The 22,728-nt window shown below is 41.3% G+C and overlaps 1 pseudogene; it reads right to left on the bottom strand.

Moving 5' to 3' along the window:
- Positions 1-297: 297 nt before the first annotated feature.
- Positions 298-22,622, bottom strand: LOC110289778 (annotated as a pseudogene).
- Positions 22,623-22,728: the final 106 nt, after the last annotated feature.

Genomic DNA, 22,728 nt, shown 5'->3' with positions numbered 1-22,728 from the left:
CCTTATTTATGTTATAATAGTATAAAAAGAAGCAATAAAACAGAAATAGAACCTTCTGCATTCCCTATAAATATTAATTATTTGAGAATTTTGGGTATTATTTAACTACTTTGCATTGCCTAAAAAAGCAGACACCCCCCCCCCCCCGCCATGTAGAGAAAAGCAGTTTAGGCCAGAATTCAGAACTCTACTTTTCCTAGATATATTTTATTTATACACATAAAGAAAAAAAGGAGGTTTAGCATAATTGTCAATTTCCTTTTCATCTGTTCTACCTTTCTTCATAAAATAGACAGCTTTAAAATTTATTTTTACACTAATGATATGTGGATTATTTTTGTTACAGCCATGTTTTGGACTGTCCTAAATTGTTATTGGATATGAATTTTACAAATATCACGTGTATTAGCGGTAACGGTGGAGCATATTGCACCTTCTCCAGGCTGCACGGCGGGAACCACCAATAGTGTGGTGGAACTTGTGGCCCTTTCCTAGGCCACGGCTCTTTCGGCCAGCAGATTTCAACCCATGCATCTCTCTGTGCTTGTGGACTTGTTTGGTGATCCAGTGGGTGTCAGGATTTCTTCCGATAGCTTTATGGAATGAATCAATGAGGATAACCTCAAAAAATTTATATGTAGAATCTTCACCAACCCAGTAGGAATTCAGGACTCTCAAAGCCCCACAATGGAGCCCAGCTCTCTCCTCAGCAGCAGACTGAAGGCTTCGGGCAAATTTCAGCTGTTTAACACCATGGTGGACAGGCTTGCCTTAAGTTGCACCCTTAGGAACTGGGCGTTTGCGACCACCACGGCGGACATGAATCCTGTAAATGACATAGTCTTGCTTAGCCTTGTACCCCAATCTTCGAGCTTTATCAGGCCGGGTATGGGGAGCCCTGTGCAACGCAGAGAGCTGGCGGTATTGCCAGCAGCGGACCCTCAGAAGAAGGCGCATCATGTCGGACTGCTTCTTCCTCCATAGCTCCTGGATGTATTTGTATGCACCCATCTTGGCTCACCTGATGGCTGCCACCAGAAGAAAAAAAAAGCTGTTACAGCCATTTATGCTTCAAAAATTTCACCCATAAAACCAACCGATACATACTTCTATGTGTCTGCAATTAGTATAGTGCCCTCATCAAAGGCTAGGAAGGTACAGCAAAATATATCTCACTGAATTTTACGGAGCATTCACCATAAGACATATCATTACTGATATACCAACACAGAGAAATATTTCCAGTTGAACAATGCTACACTTAAGACATTATTGATTTTAAGATGTATTCTAATTTCAGAAAAATTGACAAGATTTTTTAAAAATCAACAAAGAGGGGCTGAAGAGATGGCTCTGCAGTTAAGAGCATTTTGTTGTTCTTGCAGAGTCCGGTTCCCAGCGCCCATGTAGCAACCAGCTCACAGTTGCAGGAGATCTGAAACTTTCATTGTCAACTTCATGGGCTCCTGCACACATGTGGTGCAGGCATAAATATATACAAGCACATAAAATAAATAGGTATTTGGGGGTGTGTAGAAGGATAGAAAAAAATCACAGATGAAGAAAATTCCCATTATTGCAAAATAGATGTAAAACTTAAACTGTAGCCGGGCATGGTGGCACATGCCTTTAATCCTAGCACTCGGTAGGCAGAGGCAGATGGATTTCTGAGTTCAAGGCCAGCCTGGTCTACAAAGTGAGTTCCAGGACAGCCAGGGCTATACAGAGAAACCCTGTCTTAAAAACAAAAACAACAACAAAAAAAAAACTTAAACTGTGTTTGCAGGGACACATCCTGTGTATAAAACTTAAATTAATATTTTCATTCTGTATTCATTGGAGTTCCCTAGAGGAACAAACTTAAAGGATGAATACATATTACAAAGGGGATTTATTAGATTGGTTTATGGGCTGTCTAACTATGGCTGTTTGCTTGCTGGAGAGACTGAGAAATTGGTGGGTGCTCAGTTCACAGATGGGATGCAGATGCCCATGTAGTTCCAATCGGGTACTGAAGAAGTTGAAGGCTGAGAGAGCTGGGCTGTGACCAGTGGAGGATGGCCACTGCAACAGTGACAAATTAGACACCTGAGGAGCTGAGGTAGGTAGACAAAGGTCAACAGTGCATTTCCCTCTCAGCCACTGCCAGAAAAACATTGCCTGCTACCCTGTCTCCCTCCCCATTTAATCCTTCCAGGAAATACCCCTGGGGAGTCACCCACTGAGGCAGGTCTTAGCTGACAGCCAAGATTACTATACATACTAGCTTATGGAAGTCTCAAAGACAATGGTAGCTATTTGGGTTTAGAGTGTCTGTGGGCATCAGGAATGCCATAATCAAATACTGTTACAAGAGCAGAAGGAAATATGTCTGAGGACCAATTAGAAAACTAAAGTATTAATTTAGTTATGAGAGACATGGATAACTTCATTTTGTTAAAACCCTTTTCAGAACTGATGACTGGCAAGCATTGTTTTTTAAAAGGTGGGGGCTGGGCTGGGTTGGAGAAACGGTTCTGGCCCCCAATTGCTCTTGCAGAGGACCAGGATTCAGTTTCTAGTACCCACATGGTTAACTTCTGACATCCATGGGCATCACGCACACATGTGATGTACATTATACATGCAGGCAAAACACTCATACACAATCATTAAAATAAGTAAATTTAAATTTGTAAATACATTATTCAAACAAAGGATATAGGAATCAAATACAGATGCCATTACATGGTGTGTGTGTGTGTGTGTGTGTGTGTGTGAGAGAGAGAGAGAGAGAGAGAGAGCGCACAATGTGTTTTTATTACAGGCAGAGAGAGCACCAAAGGTTCAAAGGATTCTCTCCAAGTTCAGTTGAGTCCATCAGTATTGCTTACAGGAACATAGGTGACTCATTAAGCAGAACTACCAAGATGTCCATCCCAGTCAATTGTTTGCTTCTTGAACAGTGATGACTGAAATCTTGGGGTGGAAGGAATCAAATGAGGAGCTCATGAGCCTCATAATGTTCTCATCTCCCTTCATAAAGAAATGTTAATCTCATAAGGGTCTCATACAGGTCAACTTAGGTGCCATGCTTCAAAATGACCAGGGTGGCACCTTACCTGAAGAAGATAGTTAAAGTATAGAAGTCCATCAAAGATAACTTGACTATATCTAGTTAGTGAAACATGGCATTGATATTTAATTTATATGATGTTTTTTTTGCTTATTTACTCTTATTTTGGCTGGGGAGGGTTGTATTCAAGGTAGCCTTGAATTGGTTCTGTAGTTAGGGCTGGTTTTAAATGATCTGCCTGTTTCCAACTCCCAAGCACTGGTGTTACAGATGTGTACTGTAGTGTACCAGTACACTGAGCCCTTCTTTTACAAACACATTAGGAACTTTTGAATTTGACTCAGACTACATTTTAAAAATGGCTTTGGTGACACTGTACATTTTTAAATGTGTAGACTTTACTTTCCCTTCTGCCACCTGGAGCATTGCTGAAATACATGTTATTTTACAGGAACCGGGGAAAGGCTTCGGTGTGTATGGCTTGTTGAGTGTCTGTGTATATATGGCTATTTATGTCTTAGTAGCTTAGATGATTCTGACTTGCCAGCTGTAGAGTCACACAATGTGTGCCCATCTCTATGGTAACCATTTCTAAGATAAATGTGTTCTGAACAATGGGCCCAAAATAGTCTATTAACCCATTTTTGTAGATTTCCACCATAGCAGCCAAAAACAATTTAGAAAAACCTGAACAATTCCTTAACCAATAAGCGAGCGCACAGACAACAAACACAGCTAAACCTGCAGAGAAAATACATCTAAGTGTATTTCTAGGTTTAGGGAGAGATTTTTTTTTTTTTACATTGCACTTTACATTCGTGTGTAGAATTATGTGTGGAGGTATGTGTATATAGGTGAGTGCGCACATGTTACAATGCATACATTGAGGTCAGAGATCAACTTGTGGAAGTCCATTCTCTCCCTTCACTGTGTGGGCTCTGGAAATCCCACTTTGATTCTGAGACTTGACAGCAGGAGCCTTCCCCCCCCCTCCCCCGGGTCAGCTCTCCAGCTCTGCTTCATGTTTTGGAGGCTAAAGTCTCATTAAGGGAAGGAGAGTTTTAGAACTACCCTAATAACAGGTAGACTAAATGCTTTAGCATAAGTTTGCTGATGTGTATGCTTGTGTGTGTGTGTGTGTGTGCGTTTGAGTGTGTAAGGATGCATAGTTCATGCCCGAGGACACACAACTACTATGGGTGTCTTCCTCAGGGCGGCTGCCTACCTCCTTCAAGACAGGGTTTTTGGTTGGCCAGAAGCTCACGACTTAGGTTGGACTCACTAGCAAGCAAACCTCGGGGGTCCTACTGTTTCTACATCTCCAGAGCTTGGACTGTGAGCTTGGATACCACCAAGCTCAACATCTTATGTGAGTTCTAGGGCCAAAGTCATGTCCTTGAACTAGCAAGGCCAAGTGTTTTACTGACTGAACCATTTCCCAGCCCAGCCCAGCCCAAGTCTGTTTTTTTTTTTTTTATGGAGTTGGTTCATTTCCTTAAATATTAGAATATCTTAAATATCTTAATTTCCTTAAAGAAGAAAGGTTGAAAAGGGTTCAGGGTTCTTATATTGGGGCAAACACCATCATATAGTTTTATGGGCAACACAAATCGGTCTTAAAGGATTGAAAAACAAAAAAAGGCCTCAAAGCTTGGATGGGTAAGGAAGTAGAGTAGGGGTAGCTATGGGATAATTGGAAGTAGGAGGTGAAGAGTATGAACAAAACACACTGTGTGAAGCTCTCAAAGAACTAATAAAAACAAACTCACTAACACACCCCAAATGTGCTTATCTTATAAACACACCTCCACATTCCTCTGCTGGGGTTTCAACCTCAGAGTCCCCCAAAGAGCAAGAAACACTCTGGGACCCTCAAATTAGTGTGACCAGGAAAATATCAATAGACAGATAGATTCTTGAATGGCAAAGTGACCCTATCCAACCCTTTCCATTGCCTGCGAGTAGAAACCTGCCTCCTTGGTTTTGTGGCTCTTACTATTCAATATCATATCACACTTTCTAGACCCATTAAATTCTCTGTGTTTCAAGATTTGCATATATAGGCAGCTTTACAGTAAGTTTTAGTAAGATACAGTACCCAAGCATTCTTGTATTAGTGTGGAATTACTTAGACATTTCAGGTATACGTATATTATATGCCTTCAATAAGTAGTCCCTTTTTGAGAACCTACATGTGTTTAATCTGCAGTAAACACACAAGTTGTGTGCTTGTGCATAATTTGGAAAGGGAATTTCTCTTAAAGGCAATTTCCAGTAGAATTTGAAATATAAGAGTGCCTGTTCGCATTTAGAAGCCATGAATAGTTTGAATGCTCTTGACAAATATATAAAAACTAATCTCCAAAAAAGTTATAGCCAAATGTGGAAGTACCTCTTTTACTCAAAATCAGCTTGGGCAGGTGAACTGGCTCAGCTAAAAGGCAGCCCTATCGACACTGACAATACAAGTTCAACCTCTGGGAGGCATTCTGGCATACAGTCCTCTGCCCTCCATGCCTGTATCTTGGAATGTGTGCACTCACTAAGAATAAATAAAAATGTAACAAAGATTTTTAAAAGTGACTCATTTATAAACTTACGTTTTTTCTGTTTACTAAAATATAGAATCTTGTTGCTCATAATTTAAAGGTTACTTTTTCTCATACTAAAAGGTAATGAAGAAAATTAGGTGTGGGTAATTATGTGTGTTATCAAGAGCAGACATATTATTTCACAAGTAATACAAGACTCGAGAGGTTAATATTTCACTATTTTATTAGAGCTCTTCTATCAGTGACTCTTGGCTTTAGCTTAAAATTTACTAAATAAGAACTAAATGAGTATATGCTCAAGTTTGTTAACTTTCCCAAAGCTACAGCTAATATTACCAGTCCCTCACCCCCACCCAAAAAAAAAAAAAATCTCACTAGCTGAACCAAAATTATTTTATAGTTTTCTTGTTGGTATAAATCCCTAGCAAATGTTTAATATTGAGAGAAAACAGTCAATAATACCTCACCATGAGTAGAAATTTTATCTGATTAGAAAATCAGAAGTTAGCTGCCCACGGTGGTATACACCTGGCGGATCTCTGAGAGTTCAAGGCCAGCCTGGTCTATAGTGTGAGTTCCAGGACAACCAGTGCTACATAGTGAGATTCTGTCTCAAAAAAAAAAAAAAAAAAAAAAAAAGGAGAAAATCAGAAGTTGTTTTTCCTTATATCTGTCTAGCAGCCAGAGCATTTTTTACATAATCAAACTGGTTGCTCATGCCTCATTGCCTGAATACACTGGACAAGCAACGGTTGAGGAGTGTTGTGGACAGGACAGGACAGGACAGGACAGGGCAGGCAGCATAAGGCAGGGTTGATTCATCTTGTGATTTCAGGAAGGATGAACTGCCAAGAAGAAGGAAAGGAGAAGGACTGTCATTCTTCGCTGCCAGTGACTCAGCACATTGAAAACAACACTGCTGTTCTTCATCCGATTATCAAAGATACAAGCAGTTAGGAAACAGAAGTCATGTGGCTCCCGTATCACGTATCACATGCTTGGGGTCTGTTTGCTAGAGATATGTATACTTAACTGATCTCATGCATTTTTTTACCCTGGCTGCTGTCAGGAGCATTGCTTTAAAAAAGATTTACGTATTTGTGTGCCTGTGAGTGTGTGTGTGTGTGTACATGCTTGTGCGTTGGCTGTATGAGTGTATGCTGCCAGAAGAAGGCATCAGGTGTTCTCTCTCATGCTCTACCTACCTATCTTTAAGGCGGGATCTCTCCCTGTACCTGAGTTCATGTCTTTTCTGACAGGCTGGAAGCCAGCAAGCCCCAGTTATGCTCCAGTGTCTTCTTCCTCTTGGATCTGGGTTACAGACCTGCCTGTGTGAGCCTCTGGGCTTGTCTGGTTCTGTGACTTGAACTCTGGGATTCATGATTCTATGCCAGCCAAACACTCAGCAATCTCTCCAGCCTCCAGGAGTGTCACTTTGACATTTATTCTTGGTTCTTCTTTCAAAACGTGCTAATAATCACCATTAAGAAATCTGGGGAAAAAAAAAAACTGAATCAGCAAGATGGCTCAAATGGTAAAGGAAATTGACAAATCATTGAGCCATCTCTCCAGTACCCATTTAAAAATCTTTTAAGTAGGAAAATTGAAAATAAAATTAACCTCATCTTGAAAATGTTTATAACTTCAGTGCCTGGGAGAATTAAAGATGTTTATCTTTAAAAAATATTTCAGGGCTTACTTTAAAAGTTCTTGAGGGCCAATGAGATGGCTTATGGGGTAAAGGCATGGGCAAACTGAATTCAAGTCCCAAGACATACATGTGGGAAGAAGACCAACTCCTATTACTTGTCCTCTGCTCTCTACCCAAGTATCATGGGACACATGCACACACACACACACACACACACACACACACACACTCATAAATAAATTTAAATAGTTTTAAAAATAGAGGGAAAAGCTGTTTATTATTATTTATATTTTAATTCTTATCCTACCATGAGTTTAAAAAGTCTGGTTTAGATTATAAGCAAATAAACGATGTCATACTGAAGTTTGGAAAAATACCATTAATGATGTAAAGTTGGCTGGGCACTGTGGTGCACACCCATAATCCCAGTACTCAGATGGCTGAGGCTGGAGGTTCACTATGAGTTTGAGGTCAACATGGGCCACATTTCAAACCTCTGTCTCAAAAACAAATCCAAAAATCAAAATAGAAGGAGGGAGCCTGGCGGTGGTTGTACAAGCCTCTAATCCCAGCACTCAAGAGGCAGAGGCAGGTGGGTCTCTGAGTGACCTGTAACCTGGTCCACAGAGTGAATTCCAGGACAGCCAGGCCTCCACAGAGAAATCCTGTCTCGGAAAACAAATCACATCACATCACATCACATCACATCACATCACATCACATCACATCACATCACATCACATCACATCACATCAAAACAAAGGAGAGGAAAAAAGTCAAAACTTGGTAATGGGAGCCTCCCCTCCCCTCCCCTCTCCTTTTCACCCCTCCCTCCCTTTCTAACTTTAGAAAACTTCCCATGAAAGGCAAGATTGTTTCTTTAAGTGAAAAGGACTCGGAGAAAAAGAAAACACTCTCATGAATTGAGCTAATTTGTTTCCCACTGAGGGAAGAAAACAAATTCTCATTACTAGTAGCTGAGAATCTTTTTGTACAGTCTTCTTTCACAAAGAAAGCAGGCCACTGACCTAACCCTGTTAATCATCGCAACCTAAGGCAAACTGCTCTGTAACTTTACAGGAGGATAACCAATGACTTTTACATTCTATTTTTCTCTACCTAAGGAAAACACCCGCAGTAAGAAACAGAGGATCAATTGTAATTGCAGTGGGATTGCCAATTGTCCCAGAAGTCAAGGGGAGGTGTTTTCTGGGAGGCTCTCCTCAGACCGAAGCATGTGGGTGGCCTCTCTCCAATACTCTGCTGCTTCTTCAATGTTTGTGATCTTTGCACATAGCTTATGCCTCTCTCTTTCTCATGTCAAATCTTCTTAGGAAAAGGATATGAAGAGGGTGTCCCAGCAACAGATTTCCTGACGTACTGCTTGCTTCACACAGAGCAGCTTTGAAAGCTGAAAAGCTGGCTGGGTCTGTTTCAGCAGCAGGTTTCACAGTCTAAATTTGCAATGTTTCTGCCATCGTTCTAAGGCAAACTAAGTATGGCTTATGTCATGTGCAGAAACCATGCACTTGCTATAAAACACTGCATTTAATTTAGGACAGAACAGCCAACGCTGTGCTACTTACACCAACAAGAGAGAGGGGAATGCAGACAAATGACAACCTGCAGACAGTTTAAAACCTTGTGTTAGCCAGCAGTTCCCATGCCTTCCTTCTATGAAGACATTTGGCCAAGGTGTTCAACTGAAAAACAAAACTATTCGGGTTTGTTTTGCATTTCCAGCATTCCTTCTACCTCCTGGGGGAGGTGCCAGGCCTGGCAGCCAGGAAGAAGAGACAGCCTGAGAGGGTTGATCTCCGGTGGGATATGTGGCTTTGAAAAAATGCTGACTATAGAGGCTACCCCATTGCAGAGGCTAGTGTTTTAAATTGATCAGGAAAAGGACAATGCCACCACTTTTGCCATTTATGTTCAGCTTAAAGATGGACACTTCACACAGTCACTTGCTCCAATTATGCCTCTTTTTTCCTTTTCTTATTCTCTCTCTCTTTCTCTCTCTCTCTCTCTCTCTCTAAAAGGATACACTACATAGTCCCCATAGCCTGGAGCTCCTCCATATTCATTTGCCTCTACCTGCTGTGTTTCCAGTGTGCTGAGTTCTGGGACTACAGGTACAGGTCCCCACGGCTGGCTCCTGTTGTCCTTGATAAGTGTTATAATGGAGAGTTCTCATTCCTCTCTGAAGCCTCTGAAGCTCTCTGTACACTTTGTAAAACAATAGACTCTTTCAAATTGTACTGAACTATGGATGTAGCTTGCATATGCAAGGTCCTAGGTTTGATGCTTAGCACCAAACAGAAACAACAACAACAAAGTCCACAAAAACAACCAACTGTGCAATGACTCACACCCTACACCTGTATATTGTGAGGATATAACAGCTTCTTGGCTTCATAGTCAGGACCAAAAGCTAATGAGGAATCTAAGCACTGAGAAGAAATATGATATCAACAAGCAAAGAAGTAAGGATTGCTGCCACTACCCTCACTGAACACAGTTGGCTCACCTTTGAATGACTGCAGAAATGCTGCCGTTTTATATCTATATCTTCTTTGACACCTGGGGAAAATGAGTGCAGATGGCTCGTTCATTATGATCCTTTCTTCTGAGACAATTCATAGGAGTCAAATCACCCCCCCACCCTTTTAAAATGAAGCAGCCCAGATGAACTCCATCATTTCCAAGTTGGGTTGTGTCAGCCAAGTTTCCTTTCCGACATATGCAATGTCTGTAGTTTACAAACAAGCACACGCATGTTTATCTCATACAGTACATGACAGGATTGCTAGCATTTTATATCAATTTACCGACGTTTCCTGCGCAGGTCAAACAATTGCATGATTAAAATCCAAGACAAGAGAGTACTTATGAATGCATAGTAAGTGGTAAATTTCCCTTTGATATTTGAATTGGAGAGTCAACTATTTGAAATAAGTGGATAATAGGAGATGGGAATTTCTTCTCTTCACAAGCTAAAAATAACTTGCTGAATCTTTCCTTTCACATATATACAAGCTAAGATCATGGAATATAAGGATGTGAAAAGCAACTGTGGAATTTCCCAGTACATACATTCTGAGTTTAAAGGGCTGTAGAGCAGCAACGGGTGAAAGCAGCTAAAAAGAATGTAAGGAATGGTACAACTTTGGCATGGAAACAACCTAGGCAGCGCAGTCTATCTTCATGTTTCTAATTAAAACGTTTTGAGAATTCCTTTTCCTCTCTTAACTCCTTTCATGTAATTCCCACCGCTTCTCCAGTTCATAACTTCTTCTATAGTTATTGTTTTACACACACACACACACATACACATACACACAACCTATTGACTCCTCTCATGTCCATATTTTAAAGTTGACCACTTCATATTGGAAACCTAACAAAGGACTCTCGTCCCTGGTGAAAACTGACTCTGATTCTACCTCAGCAGCAATTGACTTCCTGGAGCTTTTTGTCTAGGATGGGTCCTTGTGAAAATTGTCCCCATCCATGTTGGCAAATTAACTAGTATACTCATGTGCAGGTAACCACACTGTAGACTTCATGAGTAGAGCATCCCTGTTATATGTAGAAGACATTATCTTGTGGCAGGCATCTTGGTACTTTGGCTCTTACAGTCTCTCCACTCCTTCGTCCTTAGTATTCCGTGATTAGTTGTAGGGACTGTATTACAGATGTATCAGTTGGGGTTAGGCACCACAGAGCCACTTACTTACTCTCTAAACTTTGACCAGTTGTGATTCTCTGTAATAGTCTCCATCTGCTGGGAAAAAAAAAAAAAAAAAAAAAAAAAAATGACTTCCAACCCAAAGTCATCAAAAAAGACAGGGAGGGGCAGTTCATACTCATCAAAAAAAAAAAAAAGAAGCTTCCCTGATGAGTAGCAAGAACTACATTTATCTTTGGGTATAAGTAGGAATTTTCAGAATGCAGTTAGAAATCATACTGGTTTAAGAAAACTGCAGCAGTAGGTTCTTCTCTAGGGTCTACGAAATCTCCCGCCATGGCTAGTAAGCTAGGTTTCTAGTACCAGGCATGACTTCCATTCTATTGAGTGATCCTTAAGTCCAGTTAGAGAGTTGTTAGTTACTCTGAGGACACAAGTGCCACTATCGAACCCGTGGAGATATCTGTGGCAGGATTTCCCCTGTCCAATTACATTAAAATATTAGTGCAGCAGGAGGCCTGTGATTGGACAGGGAAAAGGGAGGCAGATCTAAGAGTGGCAGAAAGAGAGCAATGTGAGAGAGAGAGAGAGAGAGAGAGAGAGAGAGAGAGAGAGAGAGAGAGAGAGAGAGAGAGAGAGAGAGAGAGAGAGAGAGAGAGAGAGAGAGANAGAGAGAGAGAGAGAGAGAGAGAAAGAGAGAGGTAAAAAGCCAAGATGGAAGAAGATCCTGACCCCCTGTTGTTTTAAATAGCCACAGGTAGCTATGATATCATGAAGGATAGAGTAATTGGGATAATTTGTCTAATCTAGGCGGGCAGCTTTTATCATCAATTGGTTCTGAAATTATTGTATTGGCATCTTGTGAATTGAGAATTTATTGGTATATAAATCTGACTCGTTAATTATAAGCCTCTAGAGTTTTGTTTCTTCTGGTTTGCTGGGTTTTGTTGCAGCTGACCTCGAGGTGGATGGCCATTGTGTGTGGCTGGGATGGCAGTGAAGGGAACTCGAGAGCTCCGGCCCCACTGGAGAGTTGGCAGGCAGAGTGGCTGAATGGAGTGAGGGAACTTGGCGGTTCTTTTTTAATATTTCCTGCAACAGACATCTTGCCATACTAGTTCATGGCATGGTCCACAGCCTTTACATCTGGGTAGGACTTTTGACTGTCTTTCTTTTGCACAGTACCTTTCCATATTATGGGAACCAATTCTTGGGGATAAGGATTCCAGCTTAATTACTCCAAGTCTTGTATCCAAAGTGTGTGGTGTCTTTAGCTATAAAGTCTTACCTTCAAGTTCTGAAGGCAACCAAGGACAATGTCAACAGCCTACATTGTTTTGGGAGTCACTTGGAACCCCCTGACTAATGATTTTAAGAGAGGTTTCCCATGGCTGGCACTGGGAGTTTTGTTAGATAGTCTATGATTTGGGGGTTAAGCATTATCAGCCTATGCCATATAACTCCATTTAATATATATTAGATGTATAATGTGTTTTAATGTAATATATTACATATAACATAAAATATATTAATCACATAGTATAGCATATAATATATAATAATATACACTCATAATATTATATAACATATAATAATATATATTATACACTTAATATATATTACACATGTGTTTGTAAATAAGCTTATAAACTAATGTTTTTCTATGGCTTTTTCAAAATCCATAGTGTTGTATATCTCTCCTCCCTCCTTCTCTCTTTGTACTACCCGTCCTCCTTTTCTCCTGGTTAGACACTACTTATTGTGTATGACTGTGGTAACACTGGGTTTTCACTAATGTGGGAATGTAAAGTTGAATTTATTTAATGTTTAAGTTGTATTAATTTTGTGAGTATATGTATATATGGTGTGGGAGTGTGTGTATGTGCATGTGTGTGTGTGTATGTGTGTGTGTGTGTGTGGTACAGGTGTGGAGGTCAGATAAAAACTTTTGTGGGGTCACTTGTCCCTTTTCACCTTTACATGGAAGGGTTCCTGGGTCTAAACGTGAGTCATTTGGCTTACATAGCAAAGGCTGAGCCATCTCTCCAGCCCAAGAATGAGTTACTGTAAACATTTAGATTGCAATGATGTCTTAATGAGGAAAAATCACCTATGATGAGTTTATATACTTTAACATAATGTATATTTTATAATAAAGAAAAAGTTAATGCCCTTACATTTGCATATAATCACCTTAGAATTATAGTGATTATGTGTGCTTCACATGAAACAGTGAAAATATCATTTTCAGAAATTATTACTTTGAAATAAGAGCTTTTCAAGCAAAGCAATTTAATGTAATTAGGTAGGTTTTTAATTTTTTTGCTTGAATGCTAAGACACAATGTGATAGCTATTTAAGGAAGGCTATTATGTATGCCATAGCCATTGCCCCACTCCTTCCCTGCTCTCTGCCTTCACTGTACTCAACTAAAAAAGGAAAAACCCACAAGCTTCTATTTTTTTTCTGCATGAGAATGCATGTGCCAATGTACAGTGTAGAGAGAGGGGACAATAATGATAATTATGACCATGAGGAAAGTGACAACAGCAACAGTTACAGCCCGTCTTACTGTAAATCCATATCTGCTGAAATGGTCCCAGACAACCATCTAGTCAGGTAGGTCCAGTGACTTCTGCTAAGGTGAAAAGTCAACATTTCCCGACCCCAGCCACACCGCAGAGAGAAACAGCTAGGATTCCACCTTTGTCCATCGGACCTTCAGTTTAAGGCTTTTCCTTCTACCCATTTAAATACATTACGCAAAGTTCAAGGTAGTAGTGGATGTTTTTGACTGTGCCTGGGGTGAAACTTGGGAACACTTGCATGCTGGGCATGCGGTCACCACTGAGTTACACCACCTACCCTAAATTTAACACTTTCTCACAAATGCCAAGTGTTTTGAGAAATTATTTTTGTTTTATTGGAGAACTGGAAGATAGAATAAAACTTTTGTAATTTTCCCAAGCAAATTATTATTTTTTAAATTGTGTGTGGTGGCGAGGGGGTATGTGTGTGCGTGAGTGCAGAGTCCAATAGATGCTGTCACATCCCCTGAAGTTGGAGTTACAGGAGGCTGTGAGCCCCTTGATGTGAGTGTTAGGAGCCAAACTCTGGCCCTTTGCAAGAGTCGAATGTGCTCTAAATTACAGTCATTTCTCCACCCACAGAATTCTTATGGTGATAATGATGGGGTGTGTGTGTCGCACATGCATGCAGGTCAAAGGACAATTTTGTGGCTTTCTCTCCTTTGACATGGATGGGTGCTGAGGATGGGACTCAGGCTGACAGGCTTGCACTTCAAGCTCTTCATCCAATAAGCCACCTACTCAACCCCTATCAGGGAGAGCCTTCTGCTCTGCATCAGTATGCATATCAAGGGTTAAGGGTAACTGTCTCTTTCTCAGTATGAGTTTAGGCAGGATGTCCTTATCTGCTTAACAGGAGCAATAAGATCTATTACTTACAAGAGTTTGTTATAAAGCTGGAATTCATTAACCTATATCATCGACTGTAATGGCGTGCACATTCCAAGTGCTCAGAATTGATGCATTACCATCAGTATCTGGGTTTCTTTTACCCCCAACCCCCACCCTCACCAAAACAAAAGCTTAGTCTGGCCTTGTGTCCTGGGCTTCCTCATTATCTCTTTCCCTCATGTTCCTCTTGCTTTCTTGAATGTGCCAGGAACTTACAGGTTGCCAAGTTCCCTAAGTGCATCTCTGCCTAGTTCTCCCGTAATTCAACTCAATAGGGCAGAGCTCTAGCTCCGTGGTAGAGGACATACCTAGCATGTGTGGATCAACCTGAGTTGAGCTCCCAGCACCACAACAAAAACAAAGCAAGGTAGTCATGAACAGCCAATGTAGTTGACTGCAACTTCCTGAGACACTTTTTCCTCCTGGCTCCCAGACTCCGTTTGCCTATGGTTTGCTGGTACCTCACAGACCATTCACCACTTCCATTTCCTTTACCTGGGGCCTACAGTTTTGTTCTATCACTAATCTTGTCAAAATTGTATGCCACACTCTAACATATATCTGTGTATAAGGTGCTGAGGATTGAGGCCAGGTTTTTGCATAGGCTAAGGAAGCACACTCCTGTGACTTCTGTTGCCAGATATATAGTGTAAGATTTGAAAACAAATCTAACCAAAAAGATCAATATTTGTATACACTGATATGGATTCCATTATATGCTATTCACATATACAAAATAAAAAACTCATGAGTCCTTTGCATTATGAAAATAACAAGGAAAATTAAAAAAAAAAAATCACACACTAAAAGTGCCCATTAGATCAGACTTACTCCAAAAGCTGGAGTTCTTTGGATAATTTTTGTTGTTGTTGTTGTTGTTTCGAGACAGGGTTTCTCTGTATAGCCCTGGCTGTCCTGGAACTCACTTTGTAGACCAGGCTGGCCTCGAACTCAGAAATCCGCCTGCCTCTGCCTCCCGAGTGCTGGGATCAAAGGCGTGTACCACCATGCTCTGGACAATTTTAAAAAGGAATCTCAACTGGAATCCTTGGCTGTGCAGTGCAGAAGTGTAAGCACGCATGAAGTGTATCACGGACGATCTAGTAAGCTGTAAGCTGACTCTGTCTGGATGTGAATGATTAAGCTTGGGGCTGTAATTAATTTTTCATTACTTTCTTTTTATCTTTTTGTATTGGTTCTATTTCTGGCATCCCTCTGCTGACTTCTGCAGATGGCTTAGGTTTCCTGAGGCTTTTCTTCATTTCTCTTCTGTCATACCACGATACACTCTCTGGCTAAGTGTTAGCTCCTTACACTACTTTCTGCAGATACTAGAACTCCATTGCACCAACCTTTCTTAGTGGGCTCAACTTCATACCTTATAGTCTTTGCCATGCTGGAAATCAGAAACTGCAGTAATGATTTCGTATGCATTTTACTATTTATTTTACTATTTATTCTTTGTATGACGAGTGTTAAAACTACAATAAAATCTCCTGTTCTTTCCCAGAGCTCTTTGCCTAGAGTTAATTCCTCTGTTTACATTACTGTCTTGCTATATGCAGTCTTTAACACAGTTTTTAAAATGATAATTCACTTAAAAACATCATTTGTTTGCTGTGCACTTGTGCTTGACTGTTCTCACAAGTTGCCCAACTGTTTTCCTCTCAATTTGATTTTGGCGGAATGCAGCACTTTCCCAACAGGGGAAATGGATATATGTAATTAACATTTGGACCTTAGGTGCTTTTAAAGAGAAATTTGTCCATCTATTTTGAGCCAGCAGTGCCTTGTTTGAGATCTGATAGAAGGGGACTGTTGTATTTGTCTGTAAGAACAGGGATTATCACCTTTGATTGAAGACATCCTGATCAAAGGGTTTTTAACCTACATACTCACAGACATGCCAGCAATTTCTCCTCTGCTCTTACATTATGTAGGAAAACAACAGAGGGTTAGGTCAGAGGTAGAGGGGAAGGAGGATGTGATAGGAGGATTGTGAAGAAGAAACCCAGAAGGGAGTTAACACTTGAAATGTAAATAAGTAAAATCACCAATTAAAAAAAAATGAAAATCAAATCAAAAAAACAAAAAACCCCAATAAGACCAAAAACTAAAAAAATAAATAAATAAAGCCAAAACAAAACATGAGAGTGCTTCTGTGTTGGTCAACTACTCCTTGGTATGGGGTCTTGCCCTAGAGTGTGGTTGATATACTCAGGGACACTCCATTGGAAAAACATTGATTTTTTTTTTTTTTGAGTGAGGGAGGGAGAGAGGTTAAGAGAAATACCACATGGATGTCATATGTCATATGAAGTTGTCGTGTAAGGAGGTGGGGAGGACATGTTGGTGGATGAGAAAACAGGACAGAATATATTTTATGAGAAAAACAAAACCCCAAATCTCCCACAACACCAAAAAAGCTCCACAGGCTGTGGGGCTGCAGGATGCAAGTTCCACATGAAAAAATAAAATAGATAATAATAATAATAAAACCTTCATAAATAGCAAAGAGCACTGCATAAGCAATTCTCTATAGTTTTTGGAGAAAGCAAAGCTAAAGGAATGATTATGTATCTATTGTCTCTGTCACGGAATCCAAGTCAGACATTAGCTGTGAACTGAAGAATAGTAACTGAAGGAAATATTCATGGAGATTGACTAGGGGTAAGAGGCTACAGAGGAGAATGTATAACCTTGTTGACTAGAAGAAACAAGAGATATAATCTTACCCAACTGTTATTACAGTAAACAACATGCATGACTTTTGGGGTCAGATGAATACGGGATCCAATACCAACCAGATCTGCTACTGTCTATGGGTAGGCCCTTCAGCAGTTAAAAAATAAATATTTACATAACAGTTTCCTTATTAACTTAGAGTATAGTGCTTGCTTAGCATTCATTAGGGCCTCCAGCATTGTAAAGGAAAGAAAAGCAAACAGGAGGAATGGAATAAGAGAAGCGAGGTAAAAGAGAGTGTGAAGATAAGATTCTATAACATCTCAAATGCTTCCACTTGAGCTAGATAGTACATTTATTAAAACATGACACATAGTGGAAGAATAACTAAAAAACATTAATCTAATTTCTAGTCCTTATTTTATTCTTTCTTAATAGAGATTATAATGTTAGTTGAAGAAACTATTATTATTAAAGTTAAGTTTTGCTGTAATAAACCCATCTCTCAAAAGAGGTCTCAAACTCATGACATCTTTAATTATTGCCACACACACACACACACACACACACACACTTACATGTATAAATTCAGTCTATTGAGCTGCTACCTATATGCATGTTTGCTTAGGGCCGAGCATTTGGAATTAGACACTCCACTAGTGAACTCATCCTTGGAGGAGACTGAGCCTTCCTCTCCCAGCAGCCATTAAATAATTGACTACAGCTCTTCATTTAGGGATAGGGCCTTGTGAGGTTTCCCCGGCCCATGGTGGCATGTCAGTTGGTGTTGTCATTGTGTGGGTCTTGTTTAGGGACCATATTATTGAGATTTCATGGATTCAGCTTGCCAGTCATATACAGAAGATACGATCTTGAAGCAGAGGTTCTGGTCCTTTGATTCTGACAACCTTCCTACCCCTTCTTTCACAATGGTTTGTGAGCTTTAGCTGTAGAGGTTGTGGTACAGATGCATCAGTTGGGTTGGGCAGCCCACAGCCACTGATTCTCTGCATTTTGACAAGTGGATGAATCCCTGTAACAGTTTCCATCTGCTGTAAAGAGAAGCCTCTTTCATGAGAAGCTAGAGTTACTTATCTATGGGCATACATAGTAGCATTTAGAATGCAGCTAGGAATTATATGGCTTTAAAAAACCTGCAGTAGTAGGTTCTTCTCTAGGGTCTATGAGCAACCACAGTTAGCTAAGTTTCCAGTACCAGGCATGGCTTCCATTCTATTGAGTGAACCTTAAGTCCACTTAGAGAGTTGTTATCCCCAATACATAAGTGCCACCATCGCAGCCTTGCGGATTTCTTGCCAGAGTGGTCATTTTTCTGGATGGTAGGCTTACATCTGGGTAGACAACTGATTTGTTTCCTCTCTTGGCAGCTTGTGTAACTCCTTCCCATATTATGAAGGCCAATCTTCAGGTAGGAGGCTTTCAGATCAGTTCCAGCTCAATTCTTCCAAGTCCTAAGTGTGAAGTGTGTAGTGTCTTCAGCTATAAAGTCTTATCTTTTACTTTTGCTCTGTTTAGAGGCAACCAAGGACAATGGCTATCGCCTATATCATTTGGGATATCTAATTTTCTTGACTAAGTGTGTGTGTGTGTGTGTGTGTTGGGTGTTGGTGTTGTTTTTGTGCACTGTGTATTCATCCACATGCTGATTTCTGTACCTGGAGATCTGGTAGCAGTCTGGACCTCCAGATTGTCATTTTTTATGAAGCATTTCCAGACTGTCTATTTTGTAAACCCATAGCTGGGCAGAAAAGGAAAAGAAGGGGCTTCCAAGGCCAGAGTCAAGGAGAGGGTCTCAGGTGGGACCTGGGGAGTTGCCATTGGGACACATATGAAGAAGGATGGGGTGACACCAAGATGGCAGGTAATGGACTGTGTGGTTGGGAATTAGGCTGAGAAGCAGGCCAGACCAACATAGTAGGGTTAGCCTATATAATAGCTAAATATTTGCTCAAGTGCTTCAAGTTTATTAATATAGGTCTCCATGGTATTATTCAGAATAAGGAAGGGACTAGAAAAGCTCATATTTGTGTGTGTATGTGTGTGTGTGTGTATAGAACAACTTGTGGAAATGGTTTCTTTTTTCCTATCATGAAGGTCTTAGGGATCATCAGACTCAGCAGTAAGCCTCTCTATCCACTGATCCATTTCTGCAGCCCTGTAAATTCTTCTTTTTATTTATTTATTTCTCAAATTGATTTGGTCTATGACAGTTTCAGGTTAGCTTGTTTAAAAATTAAATAAGAGTAGTATGCTGGTTAGTTTTCTGTTAACTTCACACAAGCTAGGGTCATTGGAGAGGCGGGAACCTCCATTGAGGAAATGCTTCCATAAGATCAGGTTGTATGTAAGCCTGGTGGGCATTTTCTTAATTAGTGATCGATGTGGGATGGTCCAGCCCATTGTTGGCGGTGCCACCTCTGAGCTGTGGTTCTGGGTTATATAAAATACAGGCTGAAGCCAGGAAATGGTGGAGTATGCTTTTAATCCCAGCACCCATGAAGAAGAGATAGTTAGATTCAGAGTGAGTTCCAGGACAGCCAAGGCTACAAAAAGAATCCCTATTTTATGAGGATAGGGGGAAGAAAACAGGCTGAGCAAACCACGAGGAACAAGCAAGGAAGCACCACTTCTCCATGGTCTCTGTGTCAGCTACTACCTCCAGGTTCCTACCCTCCTTGACTTCTTGTCTTGACTTTGATGATGAACTGTGATGTGGAAGTAGAAATCCAATAAACCCTTTCCTCCCCACGTTACTTTGGTTATGGTGTTTTATCATAGCAACAGTAACTGTGGTGGTCTGAATAAGAACGGCCCCTACAGGTTCATACATTTGAATATTTAGTCACCAGGGAGTAGCACTATTTGAAAGAATTAGAAGGATTAGGAGGTGTGGCCTTGTTGGAAGAAGTGTGTCACTGTGGGTGGGCTTTTGAGGTTTTAAAAGCCCATACCAAGTCTAGAATCTCTCTCTGCCTTTGAATCAGGATGTATTCTTTAGCACCAACATGCCAGGCTTCTTGCTGTCATGCTTTCTTTCATGGTGATAACGAATTAATCCTCTGAAACTGTCAGCGAGCCCCCAATTAAATGCTTTCTTTTTTTATGACCTGCTTTAGTCATGGTAGACACATGTCTTCACAGTAATAGGACAGTGACTATGACAATAACCCCAACAAACACATTATCTACAGATTTCTTCTCTTGGCTACTCTAAGGTATAAGCAGTTGCAACTATTCAAGTTCATATGGAAGCCAGGCATGCTCTATATGCCTAGAATCTCAGCACGAGAGGAGAACTGTGGTGGTTTGAATGCAAAGGATCCTCATAGGCTCAGGTTCGAACACTTGATCCCCAGCTGGTGGAACTGTTTGGGAAGGATTAGGAGGTGTGGCCTTGTTGGAAGAAGTATGGATGGGCTTTGAGGTTTCAAAAGCACATGGCATGCCCAGTTAGGTTTCTGCCTCATACTTGGAGATCAAGTTGTAAGCTCTCAGTTATTGCTCCACACCAGGCCTGACTACCTGCTGCCACTACATCCCTCACAATGGTCATGGTGTTATAGAGTGAGATGGCATTATAAAAGACAACAAAACAAAATAACAACCTCTTCTACCTCAAACCACAAAGAAACAAAAATTCTGTAACAGTTGTTTTACATCTGACAGCCTATTCTGGCCTCTGGGTACACCAGACGGGCACAGTGCATTTATTCATGGAGGTCAAAATATACATACACATAAAATAAAATTAAATGCATCTTTAAAAAATGCTGTTGTCCATCTTGATAGAAATGATCCCTGGCTTCCTAAACACACACACACTGCTCTTTCCACCCAGAACATGTACATTTTCTTATCTGGCTGTCCCCAATCCCTCACAGCAGCGTTTCCTTCTCATGCTCCTCTTAATTGTCTCAGACTTCAGCCCCCAGCCTCCGGTAAACTTAAATGCTAACTACCAGATTATCAAGAAGCCAAGGAAGTTAAATGCCTCAATTAGTCAATAACGGAACAAATAGCTCAATAGAGCTCAATAGATGGTCTTTGAGATGAAAAAGAGAGAGAAATGAACGGAGGGGGCGTGGAGGGAGAGGGAGAGAGAGAATACGCATTCAAGGTATGTAGCTCTATGTAGACTGCACACCGACAGATAAATGTTAAGATGTTTTTGGCGGGACTAGAACTTTTTTTGTTTTCGAGACAGGGTTTTTCTGTGTACCTCTGGCCTGCCCACCTCTGCCCCCTGTCAGGAGTCTCAGGATACAGGGTTTCTCTGTATAGTCCTGGTTGACCAGGCTGGCGTAGAACTCAGAAATCGGCCTGCCTCTGCCTCCCAAGTGCTGAGATGAAAGGCGTGTGCCACCACGCCTGGCCTCCACCAGGAGTCTTAAACAGCCCTTAAGGAATTCTGTATACTCTCTGGTAGAGTTCTGGGAGACTAGCTACAGTAGCTTTTTAAAATGTCTTAGAAACAATTTGTTACATTTCACTACAAAGTTGCTTTGGTGAATCCATTTTTTTTTTCTTTTTTTGGTTTTTCGAGACCGGTTTCTCTGTGTAGCCCTAACTGCCCTGGAACTTACTCTGTAGACCAGGCTGGCCTCGAACTCAGAAACCTGCCTGTCACTGCCTCCCAAGTGCTGGGATTAAAGGCGTGCACCATCACTGTCTGCCTGTGAATCCATTTTCTTACTAACTTCAGAATGCCTTATTATAGAAGGTGGTGGGGTGATTGATTTAAATTCATGAATACGATACACAATTTGATTATGTTAGGTAAAGCCCCAAATATCCGAGTGGCCAAGTCCCCTGGGGTGCAAGTTTTCACTGTAGTCATTCACATGGAGACACAATTTGTTCCAGTTTGAACCCCTGTGTGATGAGGAGTGGACACGGAGTGAGATGATGACAAACAATATTTGATTGGTGATGGGGTGGAAAAGTAGAATTGTTTCCAGAAACGATTGGAATTTAAGGTGGAGGCTGGGAGCGAACCCTCTTACTCGGAACAAAATTTGTTTTGTTTTTATTTTGCTCTTTTTTTTTTTTTTTTTTTTTTTTTTTTTTTTTTTTTTTTTTTTTTGCTTACCACATGCCAGAGCCTATTCGTGTCTCCTCCGGATGGGTGCTGGTCCATGATAAGTCCCTTCATAATAATCCAAGGAACTTGAGCTGCCCTTACTTCCGACCTCCTTCCTCCGAAGCCGGCTGGAGGCGGGAGCGAGCACCGGGAGGTGGCGAGGCGCTGCCCGCCGTGCGGAGCACACATCTGCCGCGTTCTTCCTGGAGCGTCTGTCAAGGCGTGGGAGGAAAACAAGCTCCGAGCCGCCAGGCTCCTCTCCGGGCCAAAGTCTCCCGAAACACACCGTACCCGTTCCCACGGCGGTGCGGGCCCTGGGGCGTGGGGAGCGGGGACAACTTCGGGCGAAGTCGAGGACCGCGGCTTGGGGGGTCCCCGGAGCGGAGGAGGCGGGGCGGGGCGCTCCGGACCACGGGCTCCGGCCGCAGTTCTCCCGGCGGCCTCGCGGGGGCGCCGGCGCGGCCGATCAGGTGACCGAGCGCCGGTCCCGGCTGCGGGAAGCCGCCTCGTTCTCAGC

This window comes from Mus caroli, chromosome 2 (genome assembly GCF_900094665.2).
Source record: "Mus caroli chromosome 2, CAROLI_EIJ_v1.1, whole genome shotgun sequence".
Classification (NCBI taxonomy): Eukaryota; Metazoa; Chordata; class Mammalia; order Rodentia; family Muridae; genus Mus; species Mus caroli.
This window is presented reverse-complemented; position numbering and strand designations above follow the sequence as displayed.